Here is an 18021-nt window from a genome sequence, read left to right as displayed (position 1 = left end):
ATGTATATCACCCAGTCAGAGCAATAAAAGAAGAAATTTTAAAAATGAAAACAGTTTAAGAGATTTCTGGGATAATATCAAGCATACCAACATCTGCATTATAGGGGCCCAGAAAGAGAAAAGTGAAGAGGGGATGACAATGTGCTTGATTAAATTATGACTGAAAACATCCTAAATCCAAAGAAAGAAATAGATATCTAGGTACAGGAGGCACAGAAGGTCCAAAACAAGATGAACCCAAATAGACCCACACCAAGACATATCCTAATTAAAACGGCAAAACTTAGAGAATTCTAAAGGCAGCAAGGTAATAAGAGTCAAACACAAGGGGACCCCCATAAAGATATCAGCTGACTTTTCTGCAGAAAGTTTGCAGACCAGAAGGGAGTGGCAGGATGTATTCAAGGTGCTGAAAGGGAAAAAACTGCAACTTAAGATATCTTTTAGAACTAAAGTAAGTTTATCTTTTAGAATTGAAAGGGAGATAAAGAACATCTCAGATAAGCAAAAATTAAAAGAGTTCATCAATAGTAAACCTACTCTAAAAGAAATGTTAGTCTTCTCTAAGTGGAAAATAAAAGGCTATAATGAGAAGTAAGAGTCTATAGGAAAGGAAAAGTCCAACTACTTAAGCTGTAGCCAATCAGATAATCGGTTTGCTTTCTGCAACTTCTTTATAAAAATCCCTGAAGCTAACTCCTGTAGGTAGAGTGTACCTAGCCACTTACGGTTTGGTGCTGCCCAAATAAAATCAATGGTTGCTCAAATAAACTCTTCAAAATTTTGAAGTACCTGCTTTGTCTTTTAACAGTAATCACTAGTCACTCAATAATGACTACTCTTTATCATTATTAAAGCTGTTACACTCAAAAACTTTGCTCTTAAGAATGCCAAAATGATAAGTTGCTTCCATTGGAAATAATTGGGAAATTGACCCACCAAAATGTTAAATGTATTTGTTATATAGCTTCAAAAATCAGGGTCAAAACTATTATTTCTCTCCTTATTTGTGTAAATGTGAATTCAGACTTGAAATTCATGAGCGTATGGTCTTTAGGCAAAATTCTTTATTAAGTCAGGTGGACTTGATCCAATGAAGCACTGCTAAATACAGACGTTTCTCAAAAATTAGTCTGAATTCATCTATCAGTGAAATGTATAAAAGTCAGCATGAGTAGATGTGTATTAATAACATGTTCTCCATTTACGCCATTTTTAATTTTAAAATAATTTCTATGTAGTGTGCAGCCAAGAATATTTCTATGAACAGTCCAGTAGATTGTATCATTTATTGAACTGGATTTCAAGTTGACTAGCTTTTGAATTTATTATAACAGATATGTTGAGATATAATTCACTGTCATGTAATTTACCCCTTTAAATGTATAATACAGCAATTGTTAGTATATTCACAGATAAGCATAAATACCATCACAGACAATTTTAGAACATCTTAATCATTAAAAAAAACAAAATCCATACCATGGAGCTAACAGTCTTCTCCACTTATCCCATCCTATCATATCACCCACCCTTAAGCAACCACTAGTCTATTTTCTATCTCTACAGATTTTCATCTTCTGGGCATTTCATAAAGACAGAATTATATGATATGTGGACTTCCATGACTGGCTTCTTTCACTAAGTACAATGTTTTCAAAGTTATCCACATTATACCATGCATCAGTAATCCATTGCTTTTTCATGGCCAAACTCTACTCCATTGTATGGATCTCCCTATTTTATTACATTTATAAATTAATGGGCATTTAGGTTGGTTACACCTTTTGACTCTTAAAAATAATGTTGTTATAAACATTTATGTACAAGTTTTGTGCGGACAAAAATTTTATTTCTCAGTATAGGCAAAGGAGTGGAATGATTGGGTCATATGGTAATTCTACGTTTAGTAATTTGAGAAACTGCCCTACTGTTTTCCCAAGTGGTTGCACTATTTTATATTTCAATCAGCAACTTATGAGGGTTCCAATTTCTCTACATCCTCAACAACATTTATTGCTGAATTTTTCATTTTAGTCATCCTGGTGAGTGTGAAGTGTTATCTCATTGTACAATTGATTTGTACTTCTCTGTTGGCTAATGATGTTGAGCATCTCTTAATACACTCAGTATATAATTATAGACATTATGAGAACTATCTATTCAAATCCTTTGCTTGCATTTAAATTGAACTGTTAGTCTTTTTAATAATTTAGCTGTAAGAACTCTCTATGTACTCAAAATGCAAGTCCTTTATCAGATATAAGATTTATAAATATTTTCTTCCATTCTGTGGGTGATCATTTAATTTCCTTTTTTTTTTTTTTTAATTTGTCTCTTTAGGGCCACACCCCTGGTGCATATGGAGTTTCCCAGGCTAGAGTTTGAATCAGAGATACAGCCACTTGGCCTACGTCACAGACACAGCAACGCGGTATTTGAGCCACATCTGTGATCTACACCTCAGTTCACATGGCAACGCTGGATCCTTAACCCACTGAGCAAGGCCAGGGATCGAACCCATGTCCTCAAGGATGCTAGTAAGGTTCTTTCCCTGAGCCATGGTGGGAATTCCTCAAGTTTCATAATAGTGTTCATTGAAGCAGAAAAGTTTTTAATTTTGAAGTTCTTCTCTATTTCTTGTTATTAAGAACCAACAGCTTTATGTAAGCTAAAAATGATTTATTCTTATCTTTTCTTCTAAGAGTTGTATAGTTTTAGTTCTCACATTTAGATCTTTAATATACTTTGAGTTATTTTTGCATATGGCATGAGGTAAAAGGGTCCAATATCTTTCTTTGGCATGAGTTTATCCAATTGTTCCCCTATCATTTTTTGAAAATACTGTGTTAGGTCCCATAAGCATATGTTTATTTCTGAGCTCTCAATTCTATTTCATTGATCTTTAAGTCTATCTTTATGCCAGTTCCATATTGGAAAGTATCACTGTTTTAATTAATATTTCTTTGCAGTTAAGTTTTGAAATAGGAAAATGTGAGTTTTACTATTTTATTCTTTATCAAGATTGTTTTTGACTCTTCTAGGTCTTGTGTAATTCCATATGAATTTTAATATCAGATGATCAATTTCCATAATGAATCCAGCTAACTGGTTGGGTTATTTTGGGACATCTATTTCTTTCTGCAGTATGAAAGCTTTGTTATCGTTTCTCAGAGGATATAGCCTTGGTGTACCCACAGTCACCTGAGATAATACTGCATTCAGTAAGACACTTTCCTCATCCATACTCATCTGTTAATCTCCATTAATTACTGGCTGGCTGTCTATTGTTTACAACAATGCTCTGGGACATAACTTCCTTGCAGACAGATTCAATCAGACCTAGTTTGCATTAGAGATAGTTCTATGGTTAGTGTTTGTTATTTGTCTTTTTCCAGAAAGGCTTCTCTCTGTTTTCTCTTTCCTCATTTGTCTCTTGCAAATGAGCCTGCCAATGGTTTAGCCTATATCGTCAATGAATTAAATGATTCTACCTCATCTCTGTCTTTCATGAGAGTCTCCACTGTTTCTTGACCGCCCTTAGATTTAAACTTTTCTAAACTCTGAATCAAATACGCCATTTACTTTGAAAAGAGATTAAGAACTCTCTGTAACATGGCTTGCTTCTTCCCCAGGCAAGAAACTTTAGGCCATGTCTCTGATGCTGAGGGTGAGACAATGGTTCACTTCACTCTGAGTGACCTTGAATTTAGGAACAGAACATTTTATTGGAGTGGGAGAGCAGCAGCCCCAGGTCTCTTTTAGCTCACCCCCCCAAAGTGGAACTTCTGCTCTATAAACCAAGAAAGGCAAGAGGGTACAGGGCCCTTGTATCTTCAGTAATGTCATGCTTTCATCTCATAAGTGCAGACTGTGTGGCAGAAGCACCCACCCCAAGTCTCACCATTCCACACTCCCAGAATTTAAACTCAGTAATAAGCAGTTGGGGACAGCATGAGAAATTTTGATCTTCAGCTTCTCCTAGGAAAATAACCCTCTAATTAGGAGCTATAGGTAGTAAGAGGGCCTTATGGTTTTGGTTGTGCCAGTCTGGAGCTGGAATTTCCATCTCATTGACCCAAGAGAGGGGAGAGATAGAATAAGTGTTGGTTCAACAATCACAGACTCTTATTTCTTACCATGTTTTAGCAGACCTTCTTGAATAAAAGTTTTTGTTTGTTTGTTTGTTGTATGCCCTTAAAACCATTTCCAGATATTTTAATGATTGGCATATTGTTTATTAATTTTCATCAGTTTTGCTGGAAAGCATGTTCACAGGGCTCCTCACACTGTCATACTAGAAGTCCTTTTTTAAGTTTTGAGTTTTGTGCTAACAGAAAGTCTATAAGAAATGCATTGAAAATATTATTTGTAAATTGAGGCATTATACAAATTAATACTGTAAAAATGTGATTAGATTAGATACTTTTTCTATCAAAAATATGCTTTTTGTTAAATTTTCCTGTAGTGTTGGTTTAATTTTAATATAATAACTGAACATGGTATATTATTTAACAGTTGTATTTGCTGTTAAGTTTTCAATATACTATACTACTACTCAATTTCAAAATATATATCTATGCTCTTCATAAAAACACTGAAAATTATCTGTATACTTTAAAATAAGTCCCTGCTTTCTGCCTCATTTTTAAAAATAACCTAGCTAGTTCAGCATTTCCCACATTGAAAACTTGTTATGGTCACTGAACAATTTCTAATGTTTCAAAATCAATTTAGCTACCTAATAAGAACATCAGATTTCCTCACTTTGGGATAAAATTATTCTAATTAAGCTTACATGTAGAAGTTATCACATACTAAAAAATCTACCTAGCTATTAAGAATATTACACAAATCTCTAAAATTCATTGTTTTTCATGTGTGGTAAGGAAAAATATTTGTCTCACTTCTCATCCTGATTTTCTCCTATTGATTTCTCCTATTATTGGAAAATATATATTTCTACAACAGGGAATGCAGGTTTTTTAGTTCCACCTCTGCCCTAATTTTGAAAAAAATCTTCGTTTTTAATATACCTATTGAGAAATTTGGTCCTAAGTGGTCAAAAGGGAAACAGAAATTTTTTAAAAAATGTAACTACTTTAAAATAAAATTCCTATAGCCATCCTCTTTCAAAAGATTGAAGAAGGAATACTCCCAAAGACATTCTTTGAGGCTACCACCCTTCTAATACCAAAACCAGACAAAGATACTACCAAAAAAGAAAATTATGGGCCAATATCTGTTGAATAAAGATACAAAAATTCTTAACAAAATTTTAGCAAACTGAATGCAACAACACGAAAGAGATCATACACCCATAATTAAGTGGGAGTCATCTCAAGTTCATAAGGATGGTTCAACATACACAAATCAATCAATGTAATATATCACATTAACAAAAAAAAGCCAAAAAACACATGATAATATCAATAGACACAGAAAAAGCATTTGACAAAATTCAACATCCATTCATGATTAAAAACTTTTAGCAAAGTTGGTACAGAGGGGAACATATCTCAATATAATCAGTCATTTATGACAAACACACACCAATTTATTACTCAATACAGATTCTTTCCCACTAAAATCTGGAAGAAGACAAGAATGCCCACTCTCACCATTTTTATTCAACATAGCATTGGAAGTCCTAGCCACAGCAAACAGACAAAAAAAAAAGAAGGAAAGTATCAAAATTGGAAGAGAAAAGGTAAAATTGTCACTATATGCAGATGACATAATACTATATATAGAAAACCCTAAGAATACCACACAAAAACTACATAAACTGATAAAGGAATTCAGCAAGGAAGCAGGATACAAGATTTAACATTCAGAAATCAGTTGCATTTTTGTATACTAACAATGAAATATTGGAAAAGAACTATTTAAAGAATCATTTTAAAATAACACACCCACAAAAATTAAATACCTAGGAATAAACCTGACCAAGGAGGTGAAAGACTTATATTCTGAGAACATTAATCAAGGAAATTAAAGAGGATTCAAAGAAATGGAAAGGTACTCCATGCTCATGGATTGGAAGATTTAATATTGTTAAAATGACCATACTACCCAAAGCAATCTACCGATTTAATATGATCCCTATCAAATTACCCATGACATTTTCACAGAGCTAGAACAAACAACCCCAAAATTTATGTGAAACCATAAAAGACCCATAACTGCCAAAGCAATCCTGAGGAAGGAAAAAAAAAGCAACAGAAGAACAAAGCACAAGACATAACTCTCATAGTCTTCAAAAATATTATAAAGCTACAGTAATAAAGAGAGTGTAGTACTGGTACAAAAACAAACATTTAGATCAATGGAACAGAATAGAGGGCCCAGAAATAAACCCAGACACTGAAGGTCAATTCAACAAAGAAGGCAAGAATATAAAATGGGGGAAATATAGCCTTTTCAGCAAGTGTTGCTGGGAAAACTGGACAGCTGCATTTAAATCAATGAAACTGAACACATCCTCATGCCATGAACAAAAAATAAACTCAAAATGGCTTAAAGACTTAAACATAAGACATGACACCATAAAACTCCTAGAAGAGAACATAGGCAAAACATTCTCTGACATCAACTGTACAAGGGTTTTCTTAGGTCAGTCTCCCAAAACAATAGAAATAAGAATAAAAATAAATGAGCAAAACCTACTCAAACTTATAAGATTTTGCACAGCAAAGGAAACCATAAAAAAGTAAATCTATGAAACGGAAGAAAATAGTGCAAATGAAGCAACCAATGAGTGCCTAATCACCAAAATATACAAACAACTCATATAACTCAACAATAAAAAGGCAAACAACCAATTGGAAAATAGGCAGGGAATTCCCCATGGCTCAGAACTTAACAAACCTGACTAGTACTGATGAGGATGTGGGTTCAATACCTGGCCTTGTTCAGTGGGTTAAGGATCCAGCATTGCTGTGAGCTGTGGTATAGGTCACAGATGTGGCCCAGATCCTGTGTTGCTGTGGCTGTGGTGTAGGCCAGCAGCTGTAGCTCTGATTTGACACCTTCACATACCATGGGTGCGGCCCTAAAAAGACAAAAAAAAAAAAAAAAAAAAAAAAAAAGGCAGAAGACCTAAAGAGACATTTTTTTAAAGAATACATATGGATGCCCAATAGGTGCATGAAAAAATGTTCAACATCACTAATTAATATAAAAATTCAAATCGAAACTCTGATACAGTAACACCTCATACCAGTCAGAATGGCCATCATTAATAAATCTACAAATAAAAAATGCTGGAGAGGGTGTAGAAAAAATGGAACCTTTCTACACTGTTGGTGTCAGTGTAAATTGGTACAACCACTATTTAAAACAATAAGGAAATTCCGCAGAAAAAAATGATTCTAGAACTACCATATGATCTAGCAATCACACTTCTAGGTATATACCTCGATAAAACTATAATTCAAAAAGATGCATGCACCCATAAGTTCATTGCAGTACTATTCACAATAGCCAAGACATGGAAACAACCTAAATGTCCATCAAAGAGATGAATGTATTAAGAAGATGTGGTACATTTACACAATGGAATAGTACTCAGCCATAAAAAAGATAAAATAATGCCATTTACAGCAATATGGATGGAACCTGAGACCCACATACTAAATGAAGCAAGTCAGAAAGAGAAAGACAAATACCATATGATTTCACTTATATGTGGAATCTAAAATATGGCACAAATGAACCTATTTACAAAAGAGAGACAGGCTCAAATGCATAGAGAACAGGCTTGTGGTTGCCAAAAGGGAGGCAGGAGGGAGTGAGATGGACTAGAAGTTTGGGATTAGTAGATGCAAACTATTCTGCTTAGAATGGATAAGTAATTAGGTCCTATTCTATAGCTCAGGGAAATATATGTAGTCTCTTGGGATAGACTATAATGGAAAATAATGTAAGAAATTGAGGAAGTTTCCTGTAATGGCTCAGCAGAAACAAATCCGACTAGTAACCATGAGGTTGTTGGTTTGATCCCTCGCCATGCTAAGTGGATTAAGGATCTGTCATTGCTGTGAGCTGTGGTGTGGGTCACAGATGCAGCTTGGATCTTAAGTTGCTTTGGCTGTGGCATAGGCTGGCAGCTGTAGCTCTGATTCAACCCCTAGTATGGGAACTTCCATATGCTGCAGGTGCAGCCCTAAAAAGCAAAAAAAAAAAAAAGAAAAATTGAAATGCATATATGTGCATGACAGGGTCACTTTGCTATAAGGCAGAGATCAGCACAACATTGTAGATCAACTATAATTTAATAAAATTAATAAAATAAAGTAAAATTTCTAGCACCATTCACATTTCATTTCAAGTGATATAGAATGGAGAAAAAGGTTGGCAAGTGCTTCTTCTGGAGATGATTGCATTATTTTTCCTGCTGATTTTAAATTTCAGTTGAATTATATTAATATTCCTTGAAAGAAAGTGATGGGGAAGGATCTGAAATGATTAACTGATATAGTCTTGTTTCAAAAGGGGAACTGACATCAGGGGATTTTTACCTCAAAATCATCTGAAAGAGAACTTATCAGCCTTCTCCTAGGAATTCAAATGGGTCAAGTTTTGAATCTGAAACTGTGTTTTCCCAATCTGTTTTAATAGATATGTTTAGTGGATTCATTTATTTCCTCTTTTTTTACATAAGAAATCATATTTTTAAAATTTTTACCCTCATCTGTATTGATACTAAATTCTTTATAATTAGTTTTAATAGGGAAATTATTTTTGATTAATATTTTCTTCCCTGTCCTGTCATCATTTTATATCATTTTATTATGTGGTACCACACAATTTGCACTTGTTCATTCAAGAAGAGATTGCCGCCTAAGTATTTAGTTGTTCCTTAGACTAAATTAATGTCAGCATTAATAGAGAATGAGTGTGGAAATTTACTTACAATTAACAACATTTCTATTATATTCTATTTAATTAAGCCCTTACCATTTCTTGGTTGATATATAACATATAGTATGTATAATAAAATATATAATATTTTACATTATATATATGTAAATATACCCACACACACATCCATGGGGCACATATGTGTGCACACACGCATGCACACACACACACACACTCAGGCATGGGCCGCATCTCATCACGTTTATAGAAATGTTCCATAGCCACAGAACTGAAAAAAGTTATCATACTATTTTCAGAGTTTCCTGAAATTAAACATATGAGCTTTCAGAATTACTTTCTTTGATGTATGAATACACCTGGAAATTTATATTAATATTAATATGCAGGCATTAAAATATTTGCTATCTTCAGTTACAGCTGGTAAAACTATAATGACTGTCAATCATTTGAGGAGATACGTAACTCAGAGGCTAACCAGCATTCAAAGTGATGAATGTTTTCTCACCAAAGTAAGTAAAAATGTTTCAAAAGTGGCAAGCAGGGATTGCTGAGGTGTGTGAGCAGTCATCACAGTTATTAACACTAGCATAGCTTACAATTCATTTCAAAATAAAAAATTATTTCTTAAAAAATAACATCCCAAGCTGTATTGGGTTCTTAGTCACAATTCTCCTGAAATCTAAATACATGGTGTGTCCGCATTTAGCCTAAATGTAGTACTTCCAAGATAATCATTTCCAAAATAAGCATGCACAAAATTCTATGATCAAGGCTAGTGTTGTCATTGATTTAAGAGCGGTAGTATTTTCTGAAGGAACTTATGTGGCACTTATAGAAAAAGGCTATATATATCACAGTCCCATTAGAAAAAAAAGCAGTGCTAATAAAAGTACCATTAATAATAAAAGTTACCATTTCTCATATATTATAAATGTTTCACAAGGAATATTTAATACAACTCAATAACACATTTAAATATACACTATAATATCCATTTTATAGCTAAAACTAGAGCTCAGAAAGATAAAAATAAGCAACTTAAATTCACAGAGCCAATGAACTGCAGATCTTGGATTCAAATTCAGTATATTTCTCTCTGTATATACTGACATTAAGATCAGAGTTCTGATTTCTTGATTCTTTGTTTCATAATTCCTTTAGTATTCCTGATAATATTCCCACTTTATTTTTGAAAAATATAGTGCCACTCTGAGACAAACTCTATAAACATCTTCCCAGTCTTTTCCTACATTCCCAATAGGTTTATCACTTTTGTGTGATATACTTCTTTCATGTGTCACACAGTTGCCTAATTTATTTTCCACTGAACACCACTGATGCTTTCTGCTTAGAACTTCTAACTAGCAAAATTGCAAGCTCATGTTAGAACATAAAGTTAAATAATTTATAACTAGTGATCAGAAGCCCTGGGTTGTCTTAAAACACAGGTTGATCATGTGTTCCAAAGTGTGTTTTAGAAAACAAAAGTATCATTTCCATTTAAACTATCCCAGCACTACTGTAGTGCTCTTTCTACTGTCCTTCATATTCACCTCTACCTTCACATTCCTACTGCCACCACCTCTCAGTGGATCATTATGTAAAACATGGATGGTAGCAATTGAACGCATTTAGATTCCATTCATTTCAAGTTTCTGCTCAGTGCAATTAACCTTGAACACATTGCCAAGGTGTTCTAATGCAGTAACTTGAGGTGGTCAGCAAGGTTCTCTGTCTCCACATGACCGTCAGCATAACATTTTATCTCCTCTACTGGGTAGCAGCTTCCAGTGTTCAGTTTATGGAAAAGGAAAAGCAAAGGGCTATTCAGAAAGCGGAGATGACATAATGCCATTTGCAGCAACGTGGATGGAACTAGAGACTCTCATACTGAGTGAAGTAAGTCGGAAAGATAAAGACAAATACCATATGATATCACTTATATCTGGAATCTAATATAAGGTACAAATGAACCTTTCCACAGGAAAGGAAATCATGGACTTGCAGAATAGACTTGTGGTTGCCAAGGGCAAGGGGGAGGGAGTGGGGTGGTTGGGGAGCTTGGGGTTAATAGATACAAACTCTGCCCTTTGGAATGGATTAGTAATGAGATCCTGCTGTGTAACACTGGGAAGTATGTCTAGTCACTTATGATGGAGAGTGATGATGTGTGAAAATAGAATGTATACATATATGTGTAACTGGGTCACTATACTGTACAGTAGAAAAAAAAAGTATTGGGGAAATAACTATTAAAACAATGAAAGTAGAGATGATAGAGTAGGAAAAATAAACTTCTTGTTAGACTAAAATTTTTGCCATTTTTTGAAACAGGATAAGCAAAATTCAGCAAATGATCAAACGTACAAAATATCTGATGGAGAGTGTTATAGATTGAATCATGTCTCTCTCCCCCAAATTCATATACTGAGGTCCTGACCCCCAGTGCTGCTGACTGAATTTAATGATGGGGTCTTTAAAAAGATAATTGAGTTAAAATTAGGGTCATTAAGATGGACTCTGATCCAATAAGACTGGTATCTTTGTGAGCCTATGGGATTAGGACACAGACATGCACAGAGGTAAGACCAGGTGAAGACACAGAAAGGCTGGTTATCTACAAACCAAGGAGCGAGGGTGAGAAGAAACCTAGTCTGGCAATACTTTATACTTGGACTTCTACCTTTTAGAATTGTGAGAAAACATTTTTTTTTGTTGTTGTTGTTTCAGCTACCTTATTACGGCAGCCCCAACATTAATATGAATGTTCTTCTTGAAGGAATTTATTATATAGCAACACTCACAAAAATGAGAGAATACAAATATATTAATAACTGCCAATTGAGTACTGAGCATAATATTTTAAAAGTAGAAAATACTTCAAACATGTTTTATTTGGAGATTAAAGAGCTACATTAAATTATTGCCATAAATAGAAAAACTGGAATATATAGAAAGGAATTCTTGTTAATGGAAAAAAAAAAAGCTTCAGAATAAGATGTAAAATATAAATCTTAATTGCATACATTATAATAATAAAACCCCTTCTTAAAAGATTTTGCTCACTTTTCTGTGCATATTCTCTTGGAGACCAGTTTTTAACAGTGCCATAGCCTACAATTTATTTCAAAATAGAAATTCAATTTTTTTATATAATAATTTTCAGTTGAATTGGTTCTCCTTTTAGCCTCTAGAAATGTTGTTTTCATTTGTTCTTGCTGGTTGATGTTTCTGCTGGTTATAGTTTTTATTGTACATAATCTTTTAAATGACCTTATATATACCTTTTTCATTATTTTATAATATTTTCCAAGTATTTTACTCCTCCACTCTCATGTTCCTTATTTTGACCAATATTAACCTATTTTCCTTTAACCCTGAAATTACCCTTCTTATTCTACTGGTAGAATGTTAATAAGAAAGTTGAACATAGCCTGAGGATAATTGGAAACCCTCTCTATTTTACTGCATTAAGAACACCATGGGTGACTCAGTTAACTGGTGCAATCGAGAAGTATTTATTAAGCTGTTTATTTTCTTGAGTCTAACTGAAGACCCTAAATTCTACTAGGACAATGATTCTGCCTTCATTACTCTATTTCTGGTATTCAAACAATGCTCGACATACCATTGTTTAAATGAAGAAATAAATAAATTTTGTGGATATTTCCCAAGGTTTCCAAAAATTTTACTAAGCAAATATGTGTTCAAGACTAATACAGTTGATGGGGAAAATTTTGAAGTAATTTTTAGAATTTTAAGGGAGTAATTTGCTATGCCAATTGGGTGATACTTTTAAAGACATGGAAAAAATAGGTAGAAAACTTACAAAGAAAAAATATGCTTCAGATTATAAATGCTGAAATACCCTGATATTTAAACTGTGGTCTGTGGAACAGCAATGCCTGAATTATCTGTAGAATCTGACTCTATTCCAGACCTACAGAAATAGAATCTGTGTTTTCATTAAGAGCCACAGAAATAGAATCTGTGTTTTCATTAAGAAACACTCCTAACATATATCAAATAATGTAGATATTGAAAATGGGCCGAAGAAATTTAGGAAAGACTTGATAAAGAAGGCACTTGGTAAAGTCATGTAACTATATAATTATGAAGAATAATAGACTGTTCCTGAACTCTAAGAACTTTCTAAACATAAATGGAAATTATATAAATTAGTGGTCTTTCTTATATTCAATTTACATTAAACTAAACATTTTATTCACATTCAGTGAAAATCAAAGAAAAATAATTGTCCTGGTTATACGCTTTTAATGCTTTACCCATATATTCTAATATCCTGAATATTCTCTTATCTGAAATTTTAAATTGATGTGAATTGCAATTAGACATTATTTAGGATTGCATCAAGTCAATGGTGTACTTAGTTGATGTGAAATTAATGAAGAAACACAGAGACAACATACAAGGAGAGAGTTGATGGTCTTAAGTTTGGGACACATAAGTCAGCAGCTCCAATTTCCCTAAAACTATTAATCATCCATTACTCTCTTAGGAACATATTCTAAATGCAAGCCTCATTAAATTTCTATTTGCTCAATTCGTGTTGAGGCACTTAAGTCAGAACAATTTGAGAAAGACAAAATATGGATGAAATCAAAGGTGAGTGTAATTTTTAGTGTAATTTTATTTCTATATTTATATTAACTTCTAATAGACATTGAATAATTTTCACAGATGACTTTAACACTGTGATGGCTATTTAAGAAAATTCTGCTTACTGGTTTAAAGACTGCATTAGTTGTTAAAATTAATTTAACCAATTATTGGTTAACTAGAACTGATCCTATTTTAGCCACATAGTGTGATGACTTAGCCCTTCATAAAGTCAATATCACCTATACATGTTGTGGAAAATAATGAACAGGTAACATAAAATCAAGAATAATCCAAAATCCCTATGGATTTTTTTAAAATCCAACTTGTCTTCCCAATTTACTTCGGTAAGGTAGTATTAAAATGAAAACTTAATTTCTAATCAATATAACATGATAGTTGGGTGGTACTGGAAATATATAAGGAATCTCTTGCTATATAGCATGGAGAAGTTAATTCAGAATAGAAAGTTTTGATTACTATAATAACCACCACAATAATTTTATAATTATATTGCTTATGCATGTTTATAGTTTTAAAATAATCTCTTATATAAGTCCATGACTGATAGAAATCACGCTGAGATGCTGCAAGGGTGAGATGACCTTAAAAACAAAAGAGCCAATTATTTTGCCAGCAAGATGAGTGTAGTTAGGAATAGCAGAGAACTGCAACTTGGGATAAGCAAACTATCCCAAACCATGGGCAAGTCCTAGGAACCGAGGAGACAGGCTTGCTTTTACAGAGGAAAAAGGAAGAAGTTGAGAGAGGCTGTTTCAAAGAGTCCAAGGTGGTGACTGCTTCTCACTGGCTGGGATATTGCAGGGCAAGGAGAAATTCTTCCTTACTCCTCCTGGGTTCTGAGTGGTACTGCGTGAGAGCTCCCTCTTCAGGGCTTCTCTATTTTATCTTTTTTTTTTTTTTTTTTTTTTTCATTAGGAAAATAGGCTTTGTTATTTTTTAATTATAGTTGATTTACAATGTTCTGTCAATTTCTGCTGTACAGAAAAGTGACCCAGTTATACGTGTATGTAAGGTTTCCTTTATTTACTTGGACAAATGTTAATCTTAGATAAGATGTATGCTTCCTGCATATGCTTTATACTTAGGATTTGTGATAAAACAAGGTGGTTTAAAACACATTTTAAAACAAGATTTATCAAACATTCCATAGTTAATACTTCATGTTTCCTTTTTTAAAAGCTTCCCTTCAGAATATCGTTTTAAAAGTTTAACTATCATCAATATAAATGAAAATTGTTTTGATTTATTATAGCCTCTCCCCATATAATGTGTTTATAGCAGGTATTAATACTGGGATTTGAAGTATTTTTTAAAAAGGTATATGCATGTTATTTTCTGCTCAATTTTTACTATTATACAGTTAATATTACTTAATTATTTTACATTGAAATGGAATTGTACTTAACCTGTCACCTACCTCCCTGCTACAATATTACATTGAAAGAGCAAGTATTAACTTTCTAAGCATTAATCAAGCAATCTTCCTTCCTTTAGTTGATATTAAATTGTATTATAATGTCATAACAGTGGAAATATGTTAATGTTTAACCATGAAGCATCTAATTATAAAACTAAGTCAAAAATAAGTTCATTTTAATATGAACTGTCTTTATAAAGCAAAACCTGAAATGAAAAACAAACTGAGCATGGCATTATAAATTACCTTGCACTGCCCCTTTGCTTTGATAGCTACAAATTTAAAATTCAATGACTTTTCATTTTGAAAAACTAATGTGGTCTCTCCTATATAACCCAACCCTAGTGTTTCCACAAAAGTAAGAGGGAGACTCTGATATCCCAGAATCTAGCAACAATTAAAATAAATGAAGGGGTGGGAGAAGAACCCCCTAAGGAAGCAGAATATATGGGAGATAAGAGCAGCTTAGAAAAGGAGAAAAAGTTACTGATGGAAAAGGGGATGCAAACACTTTCCATTCCTCCCTGTTGCTTTGTTACACATTGCCTATTTTGCCTAATTCCAGGTGGAGAGAGTAGCAATGCAAGACCACAGCCAGGTTGGCAGGGAAACATGAGGGTATCCTTAGATCCTAGCATCACTGTAGCAAGTGTAGGTAAGCTGGCCCACACCTGAGAACTTGTTTTTTTACATCCTCCAAGGCTTGAAACAAAATGCAATCTCTATCCTTTTCCTGGAGCTCTCCCGTCACCCCATGTTTTAACCAGGAAGTGAAGCTATGTCATAGGGCTCAGCACCTTCCCTGAGGTAATATTATTGGTCATAAAATTTGAAAATTGCAAAGATTTATGAGGTAAAGATGGAAAATAATGTATCACCAGTGAAATTTCAAGCTCTACAGAAACAAATAGGAAACGAAGTAATACATAATGGAGTCCCTTACAAAACAGAATTTGGGACAAAACTTATGTTCTCACACTACTGTAATGTGTAATCTGTCTCAGTGCAATGTGAGTGTTGGCAAAAAGAAGTGAGGCAGCTAAGTGTAGAAAGCAAACACAATGTGATGCATTATCATACTGGCCATGTTGGTTTATCCATTTACCCTCTATAAGTTCCTCCTCAACTCGGAGGACAAAAATGGCATTCCATGTCTCTGATGTCAGTGTTAGCTTGGACCCCATACCAAATAGTCCTCAAAATGTTCTCCTATTCTGGCAAATGGCTACAGATATTGGTGGAAGCATTAACACATGGATTTTCAATGGGTATGACAGTACCCTTAAGGAGTCAATGACTGGTTCTTGGTGGGGCTGGGGGAGAGACTGCAAAAAACTCCTATACTTAAGTAAGATGTACATATAGAAGGAGCAGATACATATACAGTTAGGACCAGCTGCCTAATTTGTAATGCAGAACCCCTGATTCAAAAAGTAGAGGGAAACTAAACGTACTAAAATATATGGTGTTTTCCTTTCATCTTCAGTCTAGCTCTGTACTTGTTAGGGTGCTTATTTTCTACTTAATTCATTCAAATCAAATAAAGAAATAAATATTCAAATTTTGGGTTGAATTTTCCCATTCTTCTTTATGTTATGCAATCACAGCTTTAAATACAAATATGAGATCATTTAACTCCTTTGTGGAGTCACTAAAATTACACAATGTATATTTCACAGCCTATATGGGCATATGTATTTTGTTTTTCTCATAACTCTAAAAATATTGGACAAAACTGTCTTCCAAAGTGGCTGTACCATTTCACATTCTTGCCAGTAATGAATAAGAGTTCCTGCTGTTCCACATCCACTCCAACATTTGGTGTGGTCAGTGTTCCAGATCGTGGCCATTCTAATAGGTGTGATCCCTCAAAACCTCACTCCCATCTGTGCCTCATTTTATTTTATTTTATTTATTTTTATTTTTTTGTCTTTTTGCCTTTTCTAGGGCCACTCCCACGGCATATGGAGGTTCCCAGGCTAGGGCTCTAATCAGAGCTGTAGCTGCTGGCCTTCGCCAGAGCCACAGCAACACAGGATCTGAGCTGCATCTGCAACCTACACCACAGCTCACGGCAATGCTGGATCCTCAACCCACTGAACAAGGCCATGAATCGAATCCGCAACCTCATGGTTCCTAGTCAGATTTGTTAACCACTGAGCCATGATGGGAACTCCCTGTGCCTCATTTTAATCAATCACTTCTGAGCTTAAGAAATTGTAATGTTGCTGAATGACAGATTACTATCCAATTTACCAGGGCTTGGGAGTCCATATTGCTCTCAAATGTGTAAGTAATCAGGCTCCAAAATCTTAGCCTGGGATTTTGTTTTTTAGAAACACTTCTAATTGTCTTAGTTCAGGCTTCCAAGAAAACAAAGCCTGAAGCAATACTTCAACTTCCTAATAAGAAGTGCAATTTCAATGCAGCAAGAATGAAGGAAGAGAGAAAGTGGGTGAGAGCAAGAAGTAAACACAAGGCAGTGCATTTCCACCCTGGTCAGTGTCTCACAAAACTATGAAAGGGCTATGCTTGGTACTCTCACTCTCTGGTCCCTCTATATGAGGTTTCATATGGGCTCTTAGAATATTTGATCAGAAAAAGGAAGGGAGTAGTGATTTATGTACTGGCTCTTTTCTATCTCTATTGATCAAACATTTACCTGTAGGAAGCCAACTCTCCACACAAGGTTCCATAACCTGGCTTTTTTTTTACCAACTGTTTAAGAGTTTATACACTATGCCTTTGGATGTGGCATTTCACTTGAGTGAAGAAGTCACTGGAATAGTCAGAAACTTCTGGTATGCAGATGGTCCATTTTGGACAGCTAAGAAGAATGGATAAAAAGACTTGCCACCAGACAGGCAGCTGAAATGGAGCAATTAGTCAAGGGACTCAGAGATAATGCAGACAAGAGGTTCTGATTAGATGAAGGTGTTGGGTCTAATATATAGGGTAGGCTGAATTAAATGACCAGTCAAGGCACAAATTCAAGCAAATGACAATGAGTATACTGAGAAAAATAAGAGAAAATGGGAAGCAAGAAATAACAGGCAGATAAAAATGAACAAATG

General features: G+C 34.2%; 1 pseudogene across 1 annotated transcript in view; it reads right to left on the bottom strand.

Annotated features, from left to right (window-relative positions):
* The window catches only part of LOC110260097 (V-type proton ATPase subunit e 1 pseudogene), a 561141-nt pseudogene that overhangs the window by 57282 nt on the left and 485838 nt on the right, over window positions 1-18021 (bottom strand). The window contains exon 5 of the transcript XR_014841898.1: window positions 1-18021. This exon is cut by the window's left edge and continues 57282 nt beyond it; it is cut by the window's right edge and continues 13396 nt beyond it. The product of XR_014841898.1 is annotated as a V-type proton ATPase subunit e 1 pseudogene (transcript).

Source organism: Sus scrofa, chromosome 3, assembly GCF_054392235.1.
Source record: "Sus scrofa isolate SSC_HxYL_T2T_F1_AM1 chromosome 3, Sscrofa_HxYL_maternal_Yorkshire_Landrace_v2.0, whole genome shotgun sequence".
Classification (NCBI taxonomy): Eukaryota; Metazoa; Chordata; class Mammalia; order Artiodactyla; family Suidae; genus Sus; species Sus scrofa.
The sequence above is the reverse complement of the archived record's forward strand: the minus strand, read 5'-3'. Positions and strand labels throughout refer to the sequence as shown.